Source organism: Natator depressus, chromosome 11 (genome assembly GCF_965152275.1).
Source record: "Natator depressus isolate rNatDep1 chromosome 11, rNatDep2.hap1, whole genome shotgun sequence".
NCBI lineage: Eukaryota > Metazoa > Chordata > Testudines > Cheloniidae > Natator > Natator depressus.
In genome coordinates this window covers 36,407,836-36,430,345 of record NC_134244.1, presented here as the reverse complement: position 1 = coordinate 36,430,345, position 22,510 = coordinate 36,407,836, and the positions used below count along the sequence as shown (strand labels likewise).

The 22,510-nt window shown below is 39.8% G+C and overlaps 1 protein-coding gene across 9 annotated transcripts in view; it reads left to right on the top strand.

Annotated features, from left to right (window-relative positions):
- Positions 1 to 22,510, top strand: part of LOC141995937 (sodium channel protein type 1 subunit alpha) — a 179,006-nt gene that overhangs the window by 20,288 nt on the left and 136,208 nt on the right. Inside the window, exon 4 of one of the 9 annotated variants that reach the window (XM_074967479.1) lies at positions 4,243 to 4,335. The exons of 7 other annotated variants lie outside the window; for them this stretch is intronic. The gene's annotated coding sequence lies outside the window, so the exon portion shown is untranslated. Of the gene's footprint in view, positions 1 to 4,242; positions 4,336 to 17,494; positions 17,671 to 22,510 lie in introns of those variants that run through there. One more of the 9 variants, XM_074967482.1, reaches the window with a different exon arrangement.

Sequence of the window (22,510 nt, the reverse complement as noted above, 5' to 3'; positions counted from 1 at the left end):
CTTTCCAACTCATTTCATGTTGACCAAAAGCCATCAGATGTTAAGAATATTTGGTCACTACTGAGTTGGACTTGAAATCATAACTTAAAGGCACATGCACACTTTAGTATGATTATTTTTTTATTGATTGTTGTTACATGTAACACCCAGGATTACTACAACATAAATAGATGTGAGGAAGAACAATTATTCTCTCTGTTTTTTCCTGTGCCTGTATCTGAGCATTTGACAGTACTTCGTGTACAGTCTTCAATATTTCCCCCATATAGACAGTTTCACCTGTTGTTTGTGTGGGTCTGTCACATAGCAAGAGGGAAGAGAAAATATTTTTAAAAAATTAAGAAAATGGGTTGTGAAACCACAAAAATTGGTAGGGTGGCTCAGGTATAGTTCCTGAAACTACTTTTTATTGATTTTTTACTTTTAACTTTTAATATAAAAGGCACTGAATCCCATTACTAATACTCTGAGCTAGATCAGACTGCAGTCTTTTAACTGTCAGTAGTGGTATGTTTTTATTACTTTTTAAAAAAGCAAAATGGAAAGAGAGAGTGAAAGAAGAAGAGAGAAAGGAAGGACTAACATCCAGAATGGTTTGCCAGGAGTCATCTTGGAAGGAGACTGGCTACTCCTCTATTCGCTAAAAATTGGTGGGAGTCTAGTGCCTGGTCATCCATGAGAACATCCAAATTCCAGATATGGCAAGTGAGAGATTTCTACCTGGCATGTACTTCTTTTTCGAAACTAGTAACTTTCCAGGCAGTAGGGTCCTTTATTAAATTAATATTACTGTCTGTATGCTGGGAAAACTGCATTATACTGCAAATAACTAGTGCTCTTTGGTTGACATCTGCATTTCATTCTTAAATTTGGGACTTTTTTGATCCCCTTAACACTTGGGAAATTTCTGTGTGTGTTGGAGATGATGTATGACTGGCTGGTGCAGAAAAAGCTTCTGAGAAGCAACAGAGAAATTGAGCAGCCTTTTGTAAGTTTTATTGTGCTGCTGTGTAATAGTGGTGCTGCTTCGGTTGAGGGATGGCGGAGAGGGAGTCCCTTTTTCTCTTTGCTCAAAGCTCTTTCCCAGCAGAGTGCCTCAGCAACAAACAACTGAGTCTGCGCCCCTGCTACTGGAATTGCAGTTTAGTGAAATACATTCTATGATCTCTTAGACAGTCTGTCTGGTAATCCTGACTTCCGGGTTCTTCCTGCCCAGCAGCTACACAGGCTGCGTTCAAGACTGTCAGACATGGGCAGTGACCTCAGACTTGCCCTTCTGACTTGCCCCTCGAGACGTGTTTCTACATAGCTGTAAAGTTGACTAATCCTGAACTAACATTAAATAAAACTTAATAGCTCTGCTGGGAGCAACTGAAATACATATTCCTCAAGAGCAGGGAGAGATGAATTACAGACATATTAATAAGAGAAAGCAAATCATCAGGTAATAAACTATTCTCTTTCTCATGACTGCATGTCTGGCAATGCTGACTTATGGACAGTGGCTAGCATTGAGCTCTGGACAAAAAGGGTGAGAGAAAATATGAACCAGTAGACAATTGTAGAAGTAGGAAACTTTAAATTTAAAATTTTTGGTAAAGTATTTCTCTATCCAAGCACAGAGCAGCCTCCTGCAGATGAGGATGCCCAATCTGTAGTGTCTTGTAAGACTAATTATTTGAACAAGTTGCAGTCTTATACATTTCTTCTGCCTATATCCCTGGCCTCCCAGCCCAGGAGGCTGATGTGGATATCATAGCATCAGTGTTAATCTCCTAAGGCAATGTTATGTTCTTACCTTAGTAGGAATCTAAAATTCAGCTTCTGGTCCATTTTGGCAATAGTAGTTTCAGGCCTAAAGAAATAAAACTGGCTATGGGTTAAGGACAAGATTTTAAAAAATAGGAGCCTAAGTTCATATTTAGGCACCTAAATAAATCATGTACTTTTCAAAAGTGCTGAGTAACCAGCAGCTCCCATTGACCTTAGTGGGAATTCCTGGATGCTCAGCACTTTTGCAAGTTGTCTTTTTATTCTATTTAGATAAATTCCTACAGTTCTCCTGACATCAAATACAAGCCATTTGCTTTCTTTTATGTGTGAAGGGATGGTGAAAAATGATGACTGAATAATGTCTTGTGAATGGAAAATTGTGTTTTCCTTCAGGGTAAAATCTAGTGCAATAAGCAGTATCACCATGTCTCTATAACGCTGGATAATGCTCCCAATTCAGATACCTTCCTAAGGAGGTAATTATTATAAGTGAGGCTGCTTTAGGGGATAGAAAATAGAAAGGACACTCCTTGAGGTGTTTAAATGTTGTTTCAGTTAAAGCATGGAGCATAAGATTGCACTTTCTTGTGAAGCATATTTTCATGTTACAGGTTTTAGTAAATTCATTCTTAGAAATCTCTTGCCTTGTGGATGTGCTGCAAATCTTTAGTTCTTATCTGTCTCTACCCTGTTAGCCACAGCTGAAATGTGTAATTCGGAACTTATGCACATCTCAAATTCCAGACGGCTCTGTACAAATTGCAGAATAAAAGTAATGCTAGTGTCTGCATGATCCAGTGAGTTTGCATATTGCTATTATTAGTATTACTATAATACTTAGGAGCCCTAGTCATGAACCCCATTGTGCTGGGTGCTGTACACAAACAGAACAAAAAGAAGGTCCCTTCCCCATTCTAAGCATAAAACAAGGGAGACCATCTGGATACAGACAGATGGAGTACAAGGAAACAATGAGACAGTGTTCGTCAGCATGATAGGTAGTGGTCTCTATACTAGCAATTTAACTCTTGTCAAGTTTTTTGTAGGCATCCCTGAAAAGGAGACTTTGAAGGAGGATAATCAGGTAGTTTTGCAGATGTTTATGGGGAACTCCTCCCAAGTGTGAGGGACAACATGGGAGAAAGCACAAAGTTGCTTGTTTGAAAATTTAACAAATGGGCAATGGAGGCTGTCGTCATGGGCCAGTCAGAGCTGAGATCTTAATAGCAAATGAGAGAGGATCGGTAGAGGGCAGATAGGCCATGAAGGGCCTTGAAACTGAAGACAAGCAGCTTCTCTTTATGAGAGCGCATGGGGAGCCAGTGGAGGGATACAAAGAGAGAGTGAGAGAACATGGTCAAAGCAACAGGTTAGGAAAACTATTCGCAGCAGCATTCTGAATGGATATGAGCGAGGCAAGATTGCAATTGTCAAAGCCAGAGAAAAAGGCTGTTGCAGTAATCAAGATCCAAGATGAGAACCTGGACAAGAGTTCTAGCTGTGTGGGTAAATAGGATTTCTTAGAGATCCATGCACAAAGAATTGTCAAGATTTAGACATAGCCTGAATGTGAGGACCTAGAGAGAGGTCTGACATATGTTACAGAGGTGGATTTTTCTTGGGTCAGCAAATTCCAGCAAATGCATTTGCAGTCTGTTTGAAAAGTGAAATTGACTTTCTTTTCCTCACTAAACTTGGTATTAAAATTCCAAAATGCACCACTAAAATATGCGTTTGTTGGAGACTACTTTGCATCCTGCCATCCTTCTCCTTTTAATAATGGTTTAATATGGTATCTGAGAAGATTCAAAATGCAGGGTTTTTTTAATTACCTTTTGCCGTCATTCTATCATTTTATTTCAATTCACTGCAAAGGGGATTGGGGGTGGATGTAGGAAGTCCTTTCTGTACCTCTGGGTTGTTTCTTTTAATAAATAAATTGTTTACTAGCTGCTTTGTTTGCAAACAGATGCCCCCAGTCAGTTCTCACACTGTCTTAACTTGAACAAATAAGACTCACAAGCAGCAGTAGTGCTGAAATAGGCATATCACCATCTTGGTGTTCATGTGAAAAAATAATGGTGGAGGATTCTTTTATGAATTCCTTTCTGGCTCAGCTCAGAAACATAGAAGAAAAAAAAGGCTACAGTGAGGCAGGACACCTTCTCTAATCTGCAATCACAGGGAACCATGGAAGATACACACATTTAATCCTAACAGCTATACCTGCTTCATGTTCCAAAGGGTGGCAAAAAATCCCTAAATTTAGGATAAAATTTCTTCCCAGGCCTGTATTTGGCAGTCAGATAACATATACTGTACGTTATACACTATTTTCTAGATAGTTGTGCTAAATCTATTATTTTATATATTACACTTACAAATGCTAGCAATTAGAATATGTATGTAACACAAGTGTCAAACACTATACAACTAGAGAACAAACAAATATTAAATTTGTCTCAATAGCCTATCATACCTTGTGAAGCTCCAGTATAAGGCATGTCCTGTCCTCTATGGCTTGCAGACGCTATGAATCTCACTTTTCTTCCAGTGGCACTGGTAAGTAGGAAGCATTCTGATTCTGTAAGGGAAAACAGTGATCACAGAACTTACCATTAATGAACATGCACAAGGTTCATTCTATTGCAATATAAACCTTAATTCCTAAATTAAATGTGGATGTTCAACATTTACTCTCATGTATAGTAACAATGTATAAGAACTATTTATATAGGGCCAGATTTAGATACCCTTACTCACACCGAGCAGCATCTTACTCGTCAGCATATTACTGACTTCACTAAAGGTACTATTCAATATGAATAAAGGTATCTGAGTCTGGCCCTAAATATGAAATCACACCCAATCCTATTTTCTGTACAGTGTCAGTTACTGGAACCTGACTGATGGGCTCTAGGGATGCTAACAGATTAAGGGGCAAGTTGACCTGCACTATTGCCTCATCATTTCTGTTTGTGTTTTGGATACCATGGCTAACTATAGGGGAACTGATGTGCTGAGTGGAATATGACAGCAGTGTAAATTCAGCATAAACTTTAGAGAGGACAATGGGAAGCTTTATGGAAAATGATAATCCATTAAATTGCTCTGTTTGGACAGCTCTGTTCATTTTTGCTCTCCTCTTTGCTTTATTCTGAGATGTGCTACCTCTTCTCACTTCATGCAATTACAAAACCATTCTGGACAAAGCTTTTTTCTTTTTAAAAACTCTTTTCACTTAAATTACCCTGAAGAGTCACTTCACTCTTTTTTCACCCATTGTGAACATTGTAAATTGTGAACACTGTGTTACTTATACTGTATATAAATAAAAGATAGGCTACGCTATAAATAACATATAAACACAATATGGAAGCTCTTTAGTAAGCAGCTATTAATTGATGGACAACACATATACATTAAAATATTTTATATAATTCACATATAAACTAATAGAAAAATCTTCCTTTAAGCATCATGACCTACAAAACTGAGAAACGCAAGCATGTGTACAAATCAAACTGCATTTCATGAGAAGCATATTGCAATTTCACCAGCTGATATTCCTAACTTGAGAAGAAACTTCATGGGAAGGATTGTATGGAGTTTGAAAGGGGTAGTTTTAAATTTTTGGAAGCCAAGTTATTTTACTCTAAAAATTTCTACAAATATTTAGTTTAGAGAAACAAGAACTAATAGGCCAGCTTTTACTTATTTTCTCTTACTGCCAACTCAGGGATGTGGCTCCCACTAGCCACTTTATGAACCTTAGGACACACCTTGATTAAGCCCAAGCAAAATAATCACAATTATTAACCATGGAAAATAAAACATTAAACAAAACAACACAAATGACCGAACACAAACTATAAACTGGTTACTTCCATTACAATCTCTTCTGAGCATCTCTCTGTGGGGAGCTTTTAATAGAGCATTTAACACCCTTGAGAATGAACTGCTTCGGGGGGCATTTTTCTCTTGGTAAGTTAAGATCAAAGTTTATTTTTTCCCACAATTATTGTGAATTTTAGTATCTCATTAGGTACTTAAAATTGTGTATGTATGGGCAAAATAATTTAAGGGCAAGTGAAGCCTGTCTTGTAATTAATAATAACCTAAACAGTTTATAGTTGGGCAAAGAAGCAGGACGACCAAGGACAAGGTAGGTCTATTACTCTATGAGGAAGGAAAGACAATAACAGAAAACTCAGCAATGACCGAAGAGTTAAATGCCTTTTTTGTTTGTTTTCACTGAAGAGGTTAGCAGTGATCAGATGACTAACATAGTGAACATCAGTGTAAATGGGATCTGAGGCTAAAATAGGTAAAGAAAAATTTAAAATTATTTAGACAAGCTAGATGTCTTTGAGTCAGCAGGGCCTGATGAAATACATCCTAGAATACTTAAGGAACTTCTGAAGAGACCTCTGAGCCATTAGTGATTATCTCTGAGAACACATGGAGGACGAAAGAGATCCCAGAGGAGTGGAAAAAGGGAAATAAAGTACTGATCTATAAAAGGGGAATAAGGACAATCCAGGGAACCAGTCATCTTAACTTTGGAACCTGGAAAGATAATGGCACAAATAATCAGAGAATCAATTTGTAAGCACCTAGAAGATAATAAGGTGATAAGTAATAGACAATATGGATTTGTCAAGAACGAATCATGTCAAAACCAACCTAATAGCTTTCTTTGACAGGGTAACAAGCCCTGTGGATAGGGGAAGCAGTAGATGTGATATCTCTCAACTTTAGTAAGGCTTTTGATACTGTCTCACATGACCTCATAAGTCAAGTAGGGAGATACAGCCTAGACTAACCTGCTATAAGGCGAGTGCACAACTGGTTGGAAAACTACACTCAGAAAGTACTTATCACAATACTTAACTGGTTCACAGTCAAGCTGGAAGGGCATATGGAGTGGCATCTTTCCTGGGTCTGGTTCTATTCAATATCTTTATAAATGATTTGGATAATGGTATAGAGAGTACACAGGAAAAGAGAAACTGAGGGGGGACATTCAAGGAGGACAGGAGGAGAAGTAATGGGCTTAAATTTCAATAAGGGAGATTTAGGATGGACATTAGGGAAACCTTCCTAACTATAAAGGTAATTAAGCACTGGAACAAATTACCGAGGGAGATTGCGGAATCTTCATCGTTGCAGGTTTTTAAGAACAGGTTAGACAAACACTTGTTGGGGATGGTCTAGATAATACTTAGTCCTGCCTCAGTGAAGGGGAATGGACCAGCTGATCTCTTGAGGGTCTTTCCAGGACTTCATTTATATGATTCTATGAAGGTAAGCAATCTTAACTATATCCTATGAAATTGAAGAAGATATTTAAATTAGAAGCCTTTTAAGAAGCTGTCTCTAGACAGGCCAGTTACTAATATTAAGAATCTTAAATCCAGTTGCATCCTGCTGTCTCTGTGTTTACTAATGTTTAGCCCCTGTCTCCTCTGTAGGAATGCATGGTCTAACCACTTAGTAATTAACAGGAGAAATTGTTAGTCTTTTAAATTACAACAGCATTTCAGCATCCCAAAAATCATTACAAGAGTTTTAAATCTAATCTCTTGGCAGTGTCTTAGTTAACTTCCTCTCACCAATCCAACCTGAAGTCTTGGGAAGGTTTTCCTTGGGTTGTCTGTTTCTTGAGTCTTCTATTTTTTTTCTTATAGGGGATGTGTATGTGCGGGGGTGTTTTCTTCAGAGTTTGTATACCCTTCTTATTTTCATGAAATTATAGGAAAACACACCTCTTTCAGGCATCTTTAGATTCAAAGATGGTTGCTGTCAATCTTTCAGTGGCTTCATGTCTTTGGGGTTGGCCTTCCTTTATGACACTTTCAGCTCCTGAATATGCAGTCTGTTTAATGAATATGCAACGTTTCTTTAATAGGCTTTGTTCTTGCAGCAGGAAAGCATCAGATAACTTTCAAAGCTCGTTTTAATGCTTTTTTTTATTCAGTCTATTTGCTGAGATATTCTTTCAGTTTTATAGAGTTTGACAGGAAATGAAATTCTGTGTTCAAAAAGCACAAACATGCCTGTTCTTTATATAAAGGGTTTTATTTCTCAAAACAGTCTTTCAAAATTAAATAACTTTTAGGAAGTCTTTAGCTTAAATTGTTGACTCTAGACAATTTTTGGAACAATTATTTTTCTTCCTGAGTTGGGTGAAGGTTTCCTCTAAATCCAAAGGTGTTTGTCATTTCAGCATTTAAGAAATAAACAGAACTTTAAAACATCTTCAACTACACATGTTTTTCTCCAAAGTTGTTAAGAACACAAGCAAGATTTCTTGTAAAAGGGTCCGGGTTGGTAGAGTCAACTTTATTGCTGTGATGGTATACCCCACATTCTCTTCACATGTTTCTTCCTAAAACATGAAGGCTTACAAAGTTTTGTTTTCTTTGTTTGCTTGTCCTTGGGGGAGAGAGAAGTAGAACCATATGGGATTTCCATACTTAGCTTTAACACTTCGTAAAAATAACTAGCTAAATATATGTATTGTTATATTTCCCAGCATCCTGGCTATAACATTCTTGTAGCTTCATCTTGAGGTGCAAACAAGTTGGTAACAACTTAAAAAATTAAGTTATAATTTTATTAATATCATTTTTGAATCAATATTGAGGTATTTCCTCAAACTGGATTCTTGTACATTATGGATCGATTGAATTGTGTACCTTCCTTCACTCTACAGCTAGGAGAAAATTGTTAATGTGCATATATAATATATTACATACAGATCCAGTGAATCCAGCCCACAGTTTCTGCCTAGCCACAAATTATCATAAGACCCAAACTGAATTAAATACATCAAAACCAGAGAATGGGTCGTAGTCCTGCACTACTGGAGTCAATGGGAGTTTTGACAATGACTTCAATGGGATGAGGATTTCACCCAATATCCTATAAACAAACATATTTAATATTTGGCTATTTGTGATAAAACTTTGATATGTGGACAAAATTAACCATTTTAAAAGTAAGTGAATGTGTCATATACTGGATATTGAATAATCAGGCCTTGGTGACCTGGCTTAATTCAGATTACGGCTGAATACTGCTGCACTTGTCATGTGGCAAGCAGTGGGGTTTATTTTTTTAATGTCTCTGAGATGTTAGTTGCCACAAACAGGGAGGTCCCACTCAGACTATTTACAAATATATAAATTCCCCATATAGGTAGACATAATTAAAACATTCACACACACGCACACTAAACCATTTTTTGTTAAATGCAAATTTACATCATATCTAGCCCCAGAACAACATAAGTGCTTCCCCCCCCCAAATCTCAAATTCAGGTATGAGGGGTGTTTCCTGAGGCAAAAGAAGAGAGTCCAGTTTATTCCCTTCATTTCTGTTTTGTGGATTCTTGTGGCAGCCCCCACGGATGGCAATGCACCTTGCTTCTTGTTTGACGTCTGGATTCTCTGAACTTGTAGTAGATTCTTGGTTTGTTTGGTTGCTGATTTGTTTGGTAATTATTCTAAAGCAATGGTATCTGTAAGGTCTTTTTAAAGGGAAGGGTTTTTCCTTCAGTTTCTTCCCTTCTGTTTCCACAAGCTAATCAGTCCTGTGACAATATCTTATGGTAAACTGTTGAAAATAATCCAGTTGTTATCATCCATAAAGATTTCAGATTTTAATAAGGAAAAAAATCCATGAGTTTTTCTGAAGCTAACAATCCATGTTCTTGTGTCCCTCTTTATTGGCTGAAACAGCACCATATCTCAAGGAAGGGAGATGTTGCAAGATTTAGTTATTCATATTTATCCATTTTTGAATGCTGCTGTTTATTGTTCTGCAAATAGTGAAAAAGTGGATTGATCACACCTTAATATTAGAAAATACCCACAAGAGGCTAGCAAAAAAAATTTTAAATGGAAATTAACGTAAGTATATTTAATAGAGTTCTTTATAAACCAAACCTAAGTCTCCAAACACTAGACAGAAATATTACTGTTATAGCTCTCACCATGTCTACCCCTGCCTGTGCAGACCTGAAACTCGTAGATAAGACTCCTCTTTAAGAAAGGGACTGTACATTTCTTTCTCCTTCAGTCTGTCTTCCACCCTCATTTTCTGAGCATAGAAAAAGCAGACACACATTTTGCTCATTGTCTCTATGCCAAGTGGACCCAGCAGAAGGGCTAAAATTTTGGCAAAGCATCTTCGTAGCTCTACTCTTCACTCTCTCCTTCTTGAAAAGGCAAGTTAGAATTTATTTGATCTATGATCCCCATTCACAATTTTTTAAAATAAACTTTATTCTTAATCAATATAAATTGAGTAGTTCTAAACTGTTTGGTGCTCCTTATCTGTGTTTGAACATTGTAAAGCCCCATATGAATCTACTGTACTATATAAATATTTAATAAAAATTCCTTTCATGCTTAGGTACCATGAGCTATGAAATTACCTTGTTCTTTCTGAGAGTGCTTATGGTTCCCATACCAAAGTTTTGCTTTTTCCTGACTGCACAGCACTACCGTTGGAGTCATTTCCTGACCCATTCATGGTTGCATATTCTATCTAGCATGCTGGTACACTCTTTATTAAAAAGCACAAATTCCTTTGTGTGGCATCTTTATTTATATATATCTACTATAAGCTTGTTTGTACAAACTTTCCATTGTGATGCATATGACTCCTAGGACAGCATTTGCGAAGCTTGTATAAACAATCTTACAGTACATATACAGATGACAAACAAGAAAATGTGTTCTCTTTAAAAGAGAATGTAACAATGGGATAGCTAAAATGCTCCTTGGACTGCATTAATCAGCCCTCAGAAGCTGCTAGGGAACATGCTCACCGCAACTCTACACAGTGGGACCTTTGGCCAGCCAGCTGGAAGAAAAGGGATTATTGACCCATAAGAGCTCCCTCTGAAATTGGTGGCAGAGGGGGAGAGAGGGGAAGATGTACCTGGATGGAGCAAGGAAGAACAGGAAGTTGCTGGGGGGGCATTGCTCTTCAAGGTGACTGGAGGGTGTGGTGATATTTATACCTCGGACAGTTCCAGAGAAGCTCTCTCTCACTGAGATTGGGCTGGATACAGCCACCCTCCCACCTATGCAGAAGAGGACTTGGTTTTTTTATGATCCGCTGTGAGTATATCATAGAATCATAGAAGATTAGGGTTGGAAGAGACCTCAGGAGATCATCTAGTCCAATCCTCTGCTCAAAGCAGGACCAATCCCAACTAAATCATCATAGCCAGGGCTTTGTCAAGCTGGGCCTTAAAAACCTCTAAGGATGAAGATTTCACCACCTCCCTAGGTAACCCATTCCAGTGCTTCACCACTCTTCTAGGGAAATAGTTTTTCCTAATATCCAACCTAGACCTCCCCCACTACAACTTGAGACCACTATTCCTTGTTCTGTCATCTGCCACCACTGAGAACAGCCTAGCTCCATCCTCTTTGGAACCCCCCCCTTCAGGTAGTTGAAGGCTGCTATCAAATCCCCCCTCGCTCTTCTCTTCTGCAGACTAAATAAGCCCAGTTCCCTCAGCCTCTCCTCGTAAGTCATGTGCTCCAGCCCCTTAATAATTTTCGTTGCCCTCCACTGGACTCTCTCCAATTTGGCCACATCCTGTCTGTACACAGTACTCCAGATGTGGCCTCACCAGTGCCGATAGAGGAGAATAATCACTTCCCTCAATCTGCTGGCAACACTCCTACTAATGCAGCCCAATATGCCGTTAGCCTTCTTGGCAACAAGGGCACACTGTTGATTCATATCCAGCGTCTCATCCACCATAATCCCCAGGTCCTTTTCTGCAGAACTGCCGCTTAGCCAGTCAGTCCCTAGTCTGTAGCGGTGCATGGGATTCTTCCGTCTTAAGTGCAGGACTCTGCACCTGTCCTTGTTGAACCTCATCAAATTTCTTTGGGCCCAATCCTCCAATTTGTCTAGGTCACTCTGGACTCTATCCCTACCCTCCGGCATAACTACCTCTCCCCGCAGTTTAGTGTCATCCATGAACTTGCTGAGAGCGGAATCCATCCCATCATCCAGATCATTAATGAAGATGCTGAACAAAACAGGCCCCAGGACCAACCCCTGGGGCTCTCCGCTTGATACTGGCTGCCAACTAGACATCGAGCCGTTGATCGCTACCTATTGAGCCCAATGATCTATCCAGCTTTCTATCCACCTTATAGTCCATTCATCCAATCCATATTTTTTTAACTTGCTGGCAGTAATACTGTGGGAGACCGTATCAAAAGCTTTGCTAAAGTCAAGGTATATCATGTCCACCGCTCTCCCCATATCTCATCATAGAAGTCAATCAGGTTGGTCAGGCATGATTTGCCCTTGGTGAATCCATGTTGACTGTTCCTGATCACCTTCCTTTCCTCCAAGTGCTTCAAAATGAATTCCTTGAGGGCCTGTTCCATGATTTTTCCAGGAACTGAGGTGAGGCTGACCAGTCTGTAGTTCCCCGGATTCTCCTTCTTCCCTTTTTAAAAGATGGGCACTATATTTGCCTTTTTCCAATTGTCCAGGATCTCCCCTGATCACCATGAGTTTTCAAAGATAATGCCAATGACTCTGCAGTCACATCAGCCAACTCCCTTAGCACCCTTGGATGCATTAGATCCAGACTCATGGACTTGTGCTTTTCTAAATAGTCCTTAACCTGTTCGTTCACTGCTGAGGACTGCTCGCCTCCTCCCCATACTATGTTGCCCAGTGCAGCAGTCTGGGAGCTGACCTTGTCTGTGAAGACCGAGGCAAAAAAAGCATTGAGTACTTCAGCTTTTTCCACATCATCTGTCACTAGGTTGCCTCCCGCATTCAGGGTCCCACGCTTTCCCTGACCACCATCTTTTTGCTAACATACCTGTAGAAACCCTTCTTGTTACCCTTCACATCCCTTGCTAGTTGCAACTCCAATTGTGCTTTGGCCTTCCTGATTACACCCCTGCATGCTCGAGCAATATTTTTATACTCTTATACTGCTGGTGACCCTTTTTCCTTGGGGACTGGGGATGAATTTTTTCCTCACCACCAGATTGACCTTGACGGGGGGGTTGGGGGGGGATTTGCCTTCCCCACAGCAGGTCAGGGACCTGGGGCAGTGAAGGAGGGGAGGTTGGGTTAAAATGTCACAGCTTAGTAACTTAAACAATGTGGCAGCTGTCCAGTGCAGGTACTTCTTACGGAAAGGATGGGGTGATTGGATAAAATGGATTGGAAGGGGATTTAGAGGAAAGCATCCCATAAAGAAGCTGAGGAAGGAGGATTGGGGCTCCTAATGTCTTGTACAGCAGGGAGCCAACCCCCTTCCTTTCCAGCACCCTTAACCCTTATATACAGAGGAGGGTGGTGGGATTCCAGTAAGGGGCTGGCTGGGACCAGGTTGGGAAGGGGGACAGCTAAAGGCACTCCTGCCAAGTAGGGGAAAAAAATAAAGAAGTGATGATGCACTGTACAATTTAGTGTCAGGTATTACCGGGTAGTTAGGGGAATAAAGGTCCGACCTATGTAAACCACATCTATTGCCTCCTGTCTGTTTTCAGGTGGGGCTGGACAATGGACAACCTTCAGAATCATTGATCACACAATGAGAGTCATTCTGCTGGGATAATACCTCCTTCCTTCTGTTGTTACATAGGTCGGATGTGTTGTGAATCAATATCCTGCTTGGGGAGCTTTGGTGGTTGGAGTTCTCTTTCTCCTCTGATAGAACTAGAACTGGCTTTCACTCTAGTGCTCCTGGTAGCATAGTTAAGATTTATGGGAAAGCAATGGATATTCCTCTAATTTGCCTTGGAATTCTTTAAGATATTATTACTGCAAAAACATACAATGTCAAATGCCACAACATATTGCATCTCAATTAGACACACTATATTGCAACATAAAAATGACAAGTTAGACCAAATATTATCTGGTCAGGTAACAACTGTTCTCTCACTCTGCCAGTGCCATGGCAAAGGCAGACACAATCACTGAATCAGCACAGACATGATTATATTTGATGATGACAATACTTACACAGCGCTTTTCATGCATAGATCTCAAAATACTTTTTTAAAGTATCATTATTCCCCACTGTGTCCATGGAAAAGTTGACACACACAGAAGTATAGTGACTTGTCCTAAGTCACATGACTCAGGGGTTGAGCTGGGAATAGAACTCTGGTCTCCTGACTCTGTCTGGTTTTGTCTCCCCTGGATTATGTTGCCCCTCAATCCTGCAACTAGATCCACATAGGCAGACTCTGGCACATTGCATACAGCCCAATTATCTGCCTGTGTGGATTAAATTGCAAGAATGGGGCCTGTAAAATTATTTAATAATTTTATTGTTTTTTCCAGTCTCCTTAACATAGTTATACTGCAAACTACTTTAGCATGTATAAAGATAATTTTTGTAGACACACCTAATTTAAAGATTTTTTATGTTTGTAGCTCTGTACCATAAGCTGCGGTGTGTTGTTTTCTAAAATGATCCCTAAAAATATAGCTTAAAAAACTGATATCTCTAAACACACACAACAGATCCTATTATTTGTCAAAGTCAAATAATCTTGCTTTTCTGTAGATGATCTCATCTTCAGGAAACTGATTCAGATTCTAAAAGGCTGTAAAATCAGTAGAGAAATACTGTACAAAATAGAGAAATTATGTACAAGTACATAGCTATTGCGTCTTATCTTTGCAATTAAGGATTTTGTGTTCCACAATCTTTTGAATATTGCATCAAATATTTTTATTTAACAAAATGTTGACATATTATAGCCTTCCCTTAGTACTGCTGCTTTTCAACTTTGTTGCCACTCAGTATGTACATTATCTGTAGAAATATTTTGTTACCTCTATCCTCTGCATAAAATTAAGTTCAGTATTTTGTAACATTCTGTAATGTTGCATATTTAAAACATAAAGTGCAATTGCAAGTAACTATTCTTATTTATATTAATAGGGCACATTTTCCTCTCATTTTTCTTCTGGACCAAAATACATTTAAAAAGATAAAACAAAATGTATTTCATACTTTACACTTACAGTAAATCTAGGCTCCATTAAGCTCTGACTGGGTTATTGATTATTTCTTTACATTCAGATCTTTACAGAAATCAAATTTATAACCTGCACAGTTATTGTAGCATTATAACAAAAAGTATTAAATTACTGGAAACTCACCACTATCTGAAAGGAAAAAAAAGTGAAATCTTTGCTTTAAAATAAGTCAGTGTGGCTAACAGTCTTCATCCAGCAGCTTTCAAATGGCTGTTTCTGTTGATATAACAGTACCCAGGCTCTGCTCATTCTTTGCAAGTCTGGAGCTTTTTACAATAAGGCATTGCCCAAAGGGTGTGGCAGAAGCAGCAGCTGTTGTTGCTGCTACTACTTGTAGTTAACCATTTAATATCATAATTAGGGCTGTCAATTAATCGCAGTTAACTCAGGCGATTAACTCAAAAAATTGATTGTGATTAAAAAAATTGATTGTGATTAATCGCATTTTAATTGCACTGTTAAACAATAGAATACCAATTGAAATTTTTAAAATATTTCTGTTTTTTCTATATTTTCATATATATTGTAATCTGTGTTGTAATTGAAATCAAAGTGTGTATTATTTTTGATTACAAATATTTGCACTGTAAAAATGATAAACAAAAAATAGTATTTTTCAATTCACCTGATACAAGTACTGTGGCAATCTCTTTGTCATGAAAGTGCAACTTACAAATGTAGATTTTTTTTGCTACATAACTGCACTCAAAAACAAAACAATGTAAAACTTCAGAGCCTACAAGTCCACTCAGTCCTACTTCTTGTTCAGCCAATCGTTAAGACAATCATTAAGACAAACAAGTTTGTTTACATTTACAGGAGGTAATGCTGCCCTCTTCTTATTTACAATGTCACCAGAAAGTGAGAACAGGCATTTGCATGGCATTTTTGTAGCCAGCATAGCATGATATTTAAGTGCCAGATATGCTAAACATTTGTATGCCCCTTCAGGCTTCAGCCACCATTCCAGAGGACATGCTTCCATGCTGATGATGCTCATTAAAAAAAAAATGTGTTAATTAAATTTGTGACTGAACTCCTTGGGGCAGAAGTGTATGTCCCCTGCTCTGTTTTACCTGCATTCTGCCATATATTTCATGTTATAGCAGTCTCGGATAATGAACCAGCACGTGTTGTTCATTTTAAGAATACTTTCACTGCAGATTTCACAAAACACAAAGAAGGTTCCAATGTGATATTTCTAAAGATAGCTACAGCACTCAACCCAAGGTTTAATAGTCTGATGTGCCTTCCAAAATACGAGAGGGACGAAGTGTGGAGCATGCTTTCAAAAGTCTTAAAAGAGCAACACTCCAATGTGGAAACTACAGAACCCGAACCACCAAAAAAGAAAATCAACCTTCTGCTGGTGGCATCTGACTCAGATAATGAAAATGAACATGCGTCGGTCCGCACTGCTTTGGATTGTTATCAAGCAGAACCTGTCATTAGCATGGACGCATGTCCCCTGGAATTGTCATTGAAGTATGAGGGGACATACAACTCTTTCGTGTATGTGACACACAAATATCTTGTGACGCTGGCCATAAGAGTGCCATGAGAATGGTTGTTCTCACTTTCAGGTGACATTGTAAACAAGAAGCGGGCAGCATTATCTCCTGCAAAAGTAAACAAACTTGTTTGTCTGAGCGATTGGCTGAACAAGAAGTAGGACTGAGTGGACTTGCAGGCTCTAAAATTTTACATTGTTTTATTTTTGAATGTAGTTATTTTTGTGCATAATTCTAGATTTGTAAGTTCAATTTTCACGATAAAGAGATTGCACTACAGTACTTGTATTAGGTGAATTGAAAAAATACGATTTCTTTTGATTTTTACACTGTAAATACTTGTAATCAAAAATAAATATAAAGCGAGCACTGTACACTTTGTATTCTGTGTTGTAAGTGAAAACAATATATTTGAAAATGTAGAAAACATTAATATTTAGAAAACAAAAATATTTAAAGAAATGGTATTCTGTTATTGTTTAACAGTGCGATTAATCGCAATTAATTTTTTTAATCGCACGATTAATTGTGATTAATTTGTTTAATCACTTGACAGCCCTATCATAATCTAATTTACTGCTTCTAAGAATATTCCAGGAAGACCTTACAGGCTTTTCTTTTCCTTTTATACAATGGAAATTGTCAGTACAGGTTATTGTTAGATTATAAAATGGTTAGAAAAGCTAAAGAGACTTTGGCTGGACCATGAAACAGTTGGACAGTTGCAGGATTTTGCCATTTGACACATTAGCACCTTCATTCAAGGTTATGTCTACACTTGGAGCTACAGGTGATTCCCTGCTTGGGTACTCATACTCTGACTGGCTATTGTTGAGTGCTAAAAATAGCAATGTAACCATGGTAGCATGGGCTAGCTGCCCCAAGTACTCATGGGGTATGGGTGGGCTTGTACTTGGGCAGCCACTCACCACTGCCCATGCTACCCTACAACTCTTAGTGTATTAGCTTGATTAGAGCCAGTGCAACTATGTCTACATGGGCTGGGAATCATACCCCAGTGCTAAAAGTAGATGTAGCCTAGAATCTTAGTGCTTCACAAGCATCAATAAATTAATGTTCTCCTACCTCTTTTCTCTGACTGTCCCCCTATGAAGACTGCAGCTCCCTGTGGCAACAGAGCAGGGAAAACATTGAGAATCCTTCCAGGCCCTACAGGGAGTGCAGCTCTACAACAGTCTCCCTGAGTTCAACAGCCTCTTTCCCGCTAGCTTGTGGTTACTGCTATCCTGTGCTCTGTTTCTGCAACAAGGCTACCTGGGCAAGGAAGTGCCTTCTCCTCAAGGCCTCCAACAGCTTCCTTCAGGTACCGCCCCTGCAACTCCCATTGGCCACGGTTCTCGGAGTCGGCGCTCGGAGGGGGAGGGGGGGCAGCATGCAGAGATTCCCTGGCTGTTGCTGTGCGTAGGAGACAGACGGTCGTTTCCAGGAGCCATGCGGAGCCTGGGAGTCTGTCTTAGCCCTGTTGTGCCGCCCATCAGACTTTTAGCAGCCTATTAAAATCTCCTGGATGGCTTTTAATAGCCGCTGGGAGATTGAGGCTGATTCCGGGAGATGCCTGGCCAATACGGGAGGGTTGGCAACCTTAGTCCCAGGCTGTGTGTTGCGGCCCAACCTCTTACTCCCCCCCAGCACCAGCAGGGGTCCTGGGTCACGCACTGCGGCCCGTCCCCATCCCTCCAGCACCAACGGGGTTTGTGAGCCATGGCCCCATCTGCCCCCAGCATCAGCGGTGGTCCCGGGCTACCCCCCATCCAGAGCCCTCAGTCCCCAAGCCCAAATTTTAGTTAGGGGTATATAGTAAAAGTCATGGACAGGTCATGGGCCGTGAATTTTTGTTTACTGCCTGTAACCTGTCAATGACTTTTACTGAAAATACCCGTGACTAAAACGCATCCTTATTCATAATTGACTCTATGGAACTTATTGGCTACATCATCCTTCTGTATATCAACGTGCAGAACATAACAATATTTTCTGTATTTACAATTCTGTATTTTAATATAAATCTGAATATATTACTGGTTTTTACAATGACATGACTCTCTAACATTGGGTGGGTGGAGAAAGAAATCTGCTAACAAATGTATATTCCCAGTCCCACTCACTTTAAAGTTTTTGCAGACATGCACATCAGTAATGACTAGTGTATGCATTGCCTTCTTATTCCTGTTACTGTTTTGGTTTCTGCTCCCTGAACTTGTTGATCCTGTTCTTGTTTCTTTGCTGGGGAGAAAGGGTATGTGTGTGTGCATAGCATGGGGTATGTGCAGTTATTTGGGCCTGCTGCTACACGTCTGCTGTTCAGACTTATTATTATGCTTTATTGAGATTGTTGCTGAACTAAGTGGTTTATTGTAATTATATGTTTTGATTGGTCACCTACCTGCATGTGTTGCTTTTTTTGTGTGTGTTGTGGGATTAGCGTTCTGGGGCGTAGCGTAACATTATGGCAATGAGTGCTTCTAGTCTACAACCCATGCTGCCTACACTTGCTTTGTCTGTTGACTAGCAATAATTTATTCAGAATTTTCACAACTATGTGCAAATCTCTAATGCTGCGAGGTTACCCTTGCTGCAGAACTGCTTAGGCCATGATGGCATTGATATTTATGATGGATTCCTGGAGCTCAAGTCCTTCTTTGATTCAGCTGTGGAGAGCCTCAACTAGTATTTTGGCACTGAAGATTCTGTTCTGTTAAAGAGGAAAACCTAGTTTGAAGCTCACCAGCAGCCCAACGAAACTGTATGTGAGTTTGCATTTCATTTGTGGCGGGTGGCCCAGGACTGTGAATTTGGGAATATTATGATGATCATGCTCAGGGATATTTTTGTGATTGGTGTACTGTAGCCAGTGACCAGCTGGGCAAATGATACTAGCTGAAGATGCTAGATTGCTAACTTTTGATGCTCTGGTTGCTAAGAGTGAGGCATTTGAGAGGGCTTGGGCATTTGAGAGGGCTTGGGTTGAAAGGGCTGCTATGTCTCAGGCTGCCGCTACCTTTGCATCTGCACTGTAACTGTCAGCTGCTCCTCATACTTTTGACTCCTGGAGTCATATAATGCTGCCTACTCCCACTCCACAGCCTCAGCAACAAAAGTTACTCTTTTCTCACTGTTTCCACTGTGGCAGTATGGGTCACTTGGCCAGTTTCCCTGCCTGCCTGGCTAGAACTGCTATGTCCTGGGCTCGTGGGAAGGATGGACACACTTGACATTGGTGTGCTACGGTACACCTTGTTCACAATGATGGGAGGCCTGAAGTGCATACTGTGAATGTAGAGCCACATGAGAGCACCTTTACCTGATGTTTCCTTTAGTATGGTCTTCTCACGGAGCAAAGGACTGGAGCTTGTATCCTGTATCATGGAAATTAATGGTACACCACTGAAGTGCATGATGGATATGGGTGTTGAAGTTAGCATTCTTCCCCCGGGGTTAGTTCACAATCTTTACCTGACTACAGCGGTTATTATTATTTTTTTTTTAAAAAGCTTGGAATTTTTAGGCCTGGCAGACAGTGGGTGAAGCTGTATGCTCTGTGCTCTACAAAGGCACTGCCTTGGCTGCAAAGTTTGCATTGTTAAAGGTGCAGCTGTGAATGCTGTTCCACTGTTGTCCTCTGATCTATGCTTGCAGATTGGTATTACACATGAACTGGCACAGGACACCCGAGGTGCGATTATGTTGGCTAGAATAGAAGGGGATACCCAAAGTATTGTTCAGAGATGCCATGATTTTTTTAATAGTGATGATGTTCTAATCACAGGATATGCATATTCTGCAGTTGACTTCAAATGTGAAGCCCTTTGCACCTCCTACATGTCATGTACCGTCTGCACTTGTGGACAAGATCCAAGCAGAATTTGAATGTGGCCAAGGGCAGTTTTACAAAAGATCCTGTAGAGTTTCTAAGGCACTATCTGTTGGCCACTGGTGTGAAATCAATGCCTGAACAGCTACAAGCTGCTGCTTCACTACCATTACCCGCTGATCATAACAGTTTATGTTAATTCATTGTCCTAGCTTGACCCCACTCTTAGGGATGCTAAACTGTGCAAGTCGATATGTGCTGTACAAGTGGATAGGCCCAGTTCTTAGAATTTATAGACTATAGACCAAGTTTTATTATTTGAGTGAAGATATGTTGCTATTTGACATGTCTGACATGTAGAGGAGTCCAGGTGATCATCCCAGCAGTGTTGTGATAAGCAGTCCTCGATGTGGCTCATGAAGGATGTTTGGGAGTTACAAGGATGAAGGGCTGCATTCAGACATTGAGCATCATGTGAAGGCATGCTGAGCCTGCACAATGCACAGAACTACTGCTCTTCTGGGTACTTTGAAACCAGTAGTCATAGACAGACGATGGCAGAGAAATGCAGTGCATATTACTGGCCCCTTGATTTCACTGCATGGCTCCACACTGTTGACTGTTCTAGACTACTCACTTTGCCTCTCTGCATTCATAATTTCACAAGGACCTTATTTCTTGCATAAACACTTCATTCACTAAGTTGGACTACTAGAGAGCCTGTTTCAGATAATGGGACACCTTTTGTAATAAGAGAGTTTGAGGGTTTACAGACAAGTATTGGTATCGTATGTTATAAATCTGCTGCATACCATACCCAAGTGTGTAACTCATATATAGGAGGAAGGTCAAGATACACCCTTCCCTACTGCACTAAGTCATGCTTTATATGATATTTAGAGTACATCTTATAGAAGTACTGGAGAAACCCCATTCTATCAGCTCTTCAGCCGACCTGTGAGGACCAAATAGGCTATGCTGATGGAAAAGGTTCATCCCCTTCGCTATCCTCGAGGCTGACTGATGTAACTAGGAAATATGCATGTTTCAACAAGTGTATCCATGCAAGGCTCCATGAGTTCGACCCTGGGCCAGCATTGTATGTTAGATGAGCATCTGGAAGCATTTTTGATACTCATGGCATGATCTAGAGTGTGGCAACTGCATTTACCACGGGGAGAACATGTTGTTTACCAGTGAGATATACTGCCTACTGAAAGGGGAACAGATAGGGAAGAGAACACTCTTTCTGCATATAATGATGTCATGTGGCCAACTGTGGAAGGTGTGCCACAGCAACAGCATCTACCCCTTGAGCTGTATCAGGTATAAGTATAACGTATAGTCCCAGGATCACCTGGTGCCTCCAGCCAGGTACTGCTGAACTTTTCGGGAGAAGAGAAGGAACTTGTGATGGCTAGTGTGTATGACACCTCCATGATCCCTGTTACTGTTTTGTTTCCTGGTTCTGCTCCCTGAACTCAGTGTTCCTGTTTCTTTGCAGGAGAGGAAAAAGGCTGTGTGTGTGCAGAAACTCTGTGTGTGTGGGGGGGTGGTGTGTGTGCAGCTACCCAGGGATTGCTTCTACATACCTCCTATTCACACTATTATGTTTTGTTCAGACTTTTGCTGACCTAACCAGTTCATGGTTGTTACATGTTTTGACTGACAGTCTACCTGCATGTCTTGCTTCTTTGTGTGTGTGTGTGTGTGTTTGTTTTGAATTTGATATTCTGGGGTGCATCAGAGTGTGATGACATCCAAGGGGAGAATTCAACCCATGGTGAAGTTAGCTCATGTAAGGTACTAAAGCTTACTTAAATACCTCTAAAACTTCTATTTGGGAATACATAAACTATCAAGTATACTTTTGTACAATTGCACTAAGGACATAGGTTCCTATTGAAGTCACATTTATGCTTTTCATGTGAACTGGTCTCCCGTTCTGGTAGCTAAGAACCACAGATGTATACTGCATAATAGGATGCACGATTAAATTCATTGTGAGAAGTATAATGGTGGTTTAATGCCAGCAGTACATTCACCCAAGGCTGCATTTGTGTATCTGGAAGAAAAGGTCAAAATGTTTTTAACAAAGTTAACAAAAAAAATGTTTTTGGCCTTTTTTCTAAATTGAAAATGCTAATGAAAATTTTCTTGTTTTTGAAGTTTGTAGCACTTATTTTTTTTAAAAAAATTCAGATATTTGAGTTTTTGATTTTGTTTCCCCTTTCCTTTCCTTCTTTCCTTTTTCCCCTTTTTCATATTTCCCTTATTTTTTCCAGTCATTTTGAAAAATCAATATTGTTTTTAAATTAATGGAAAAATAGAA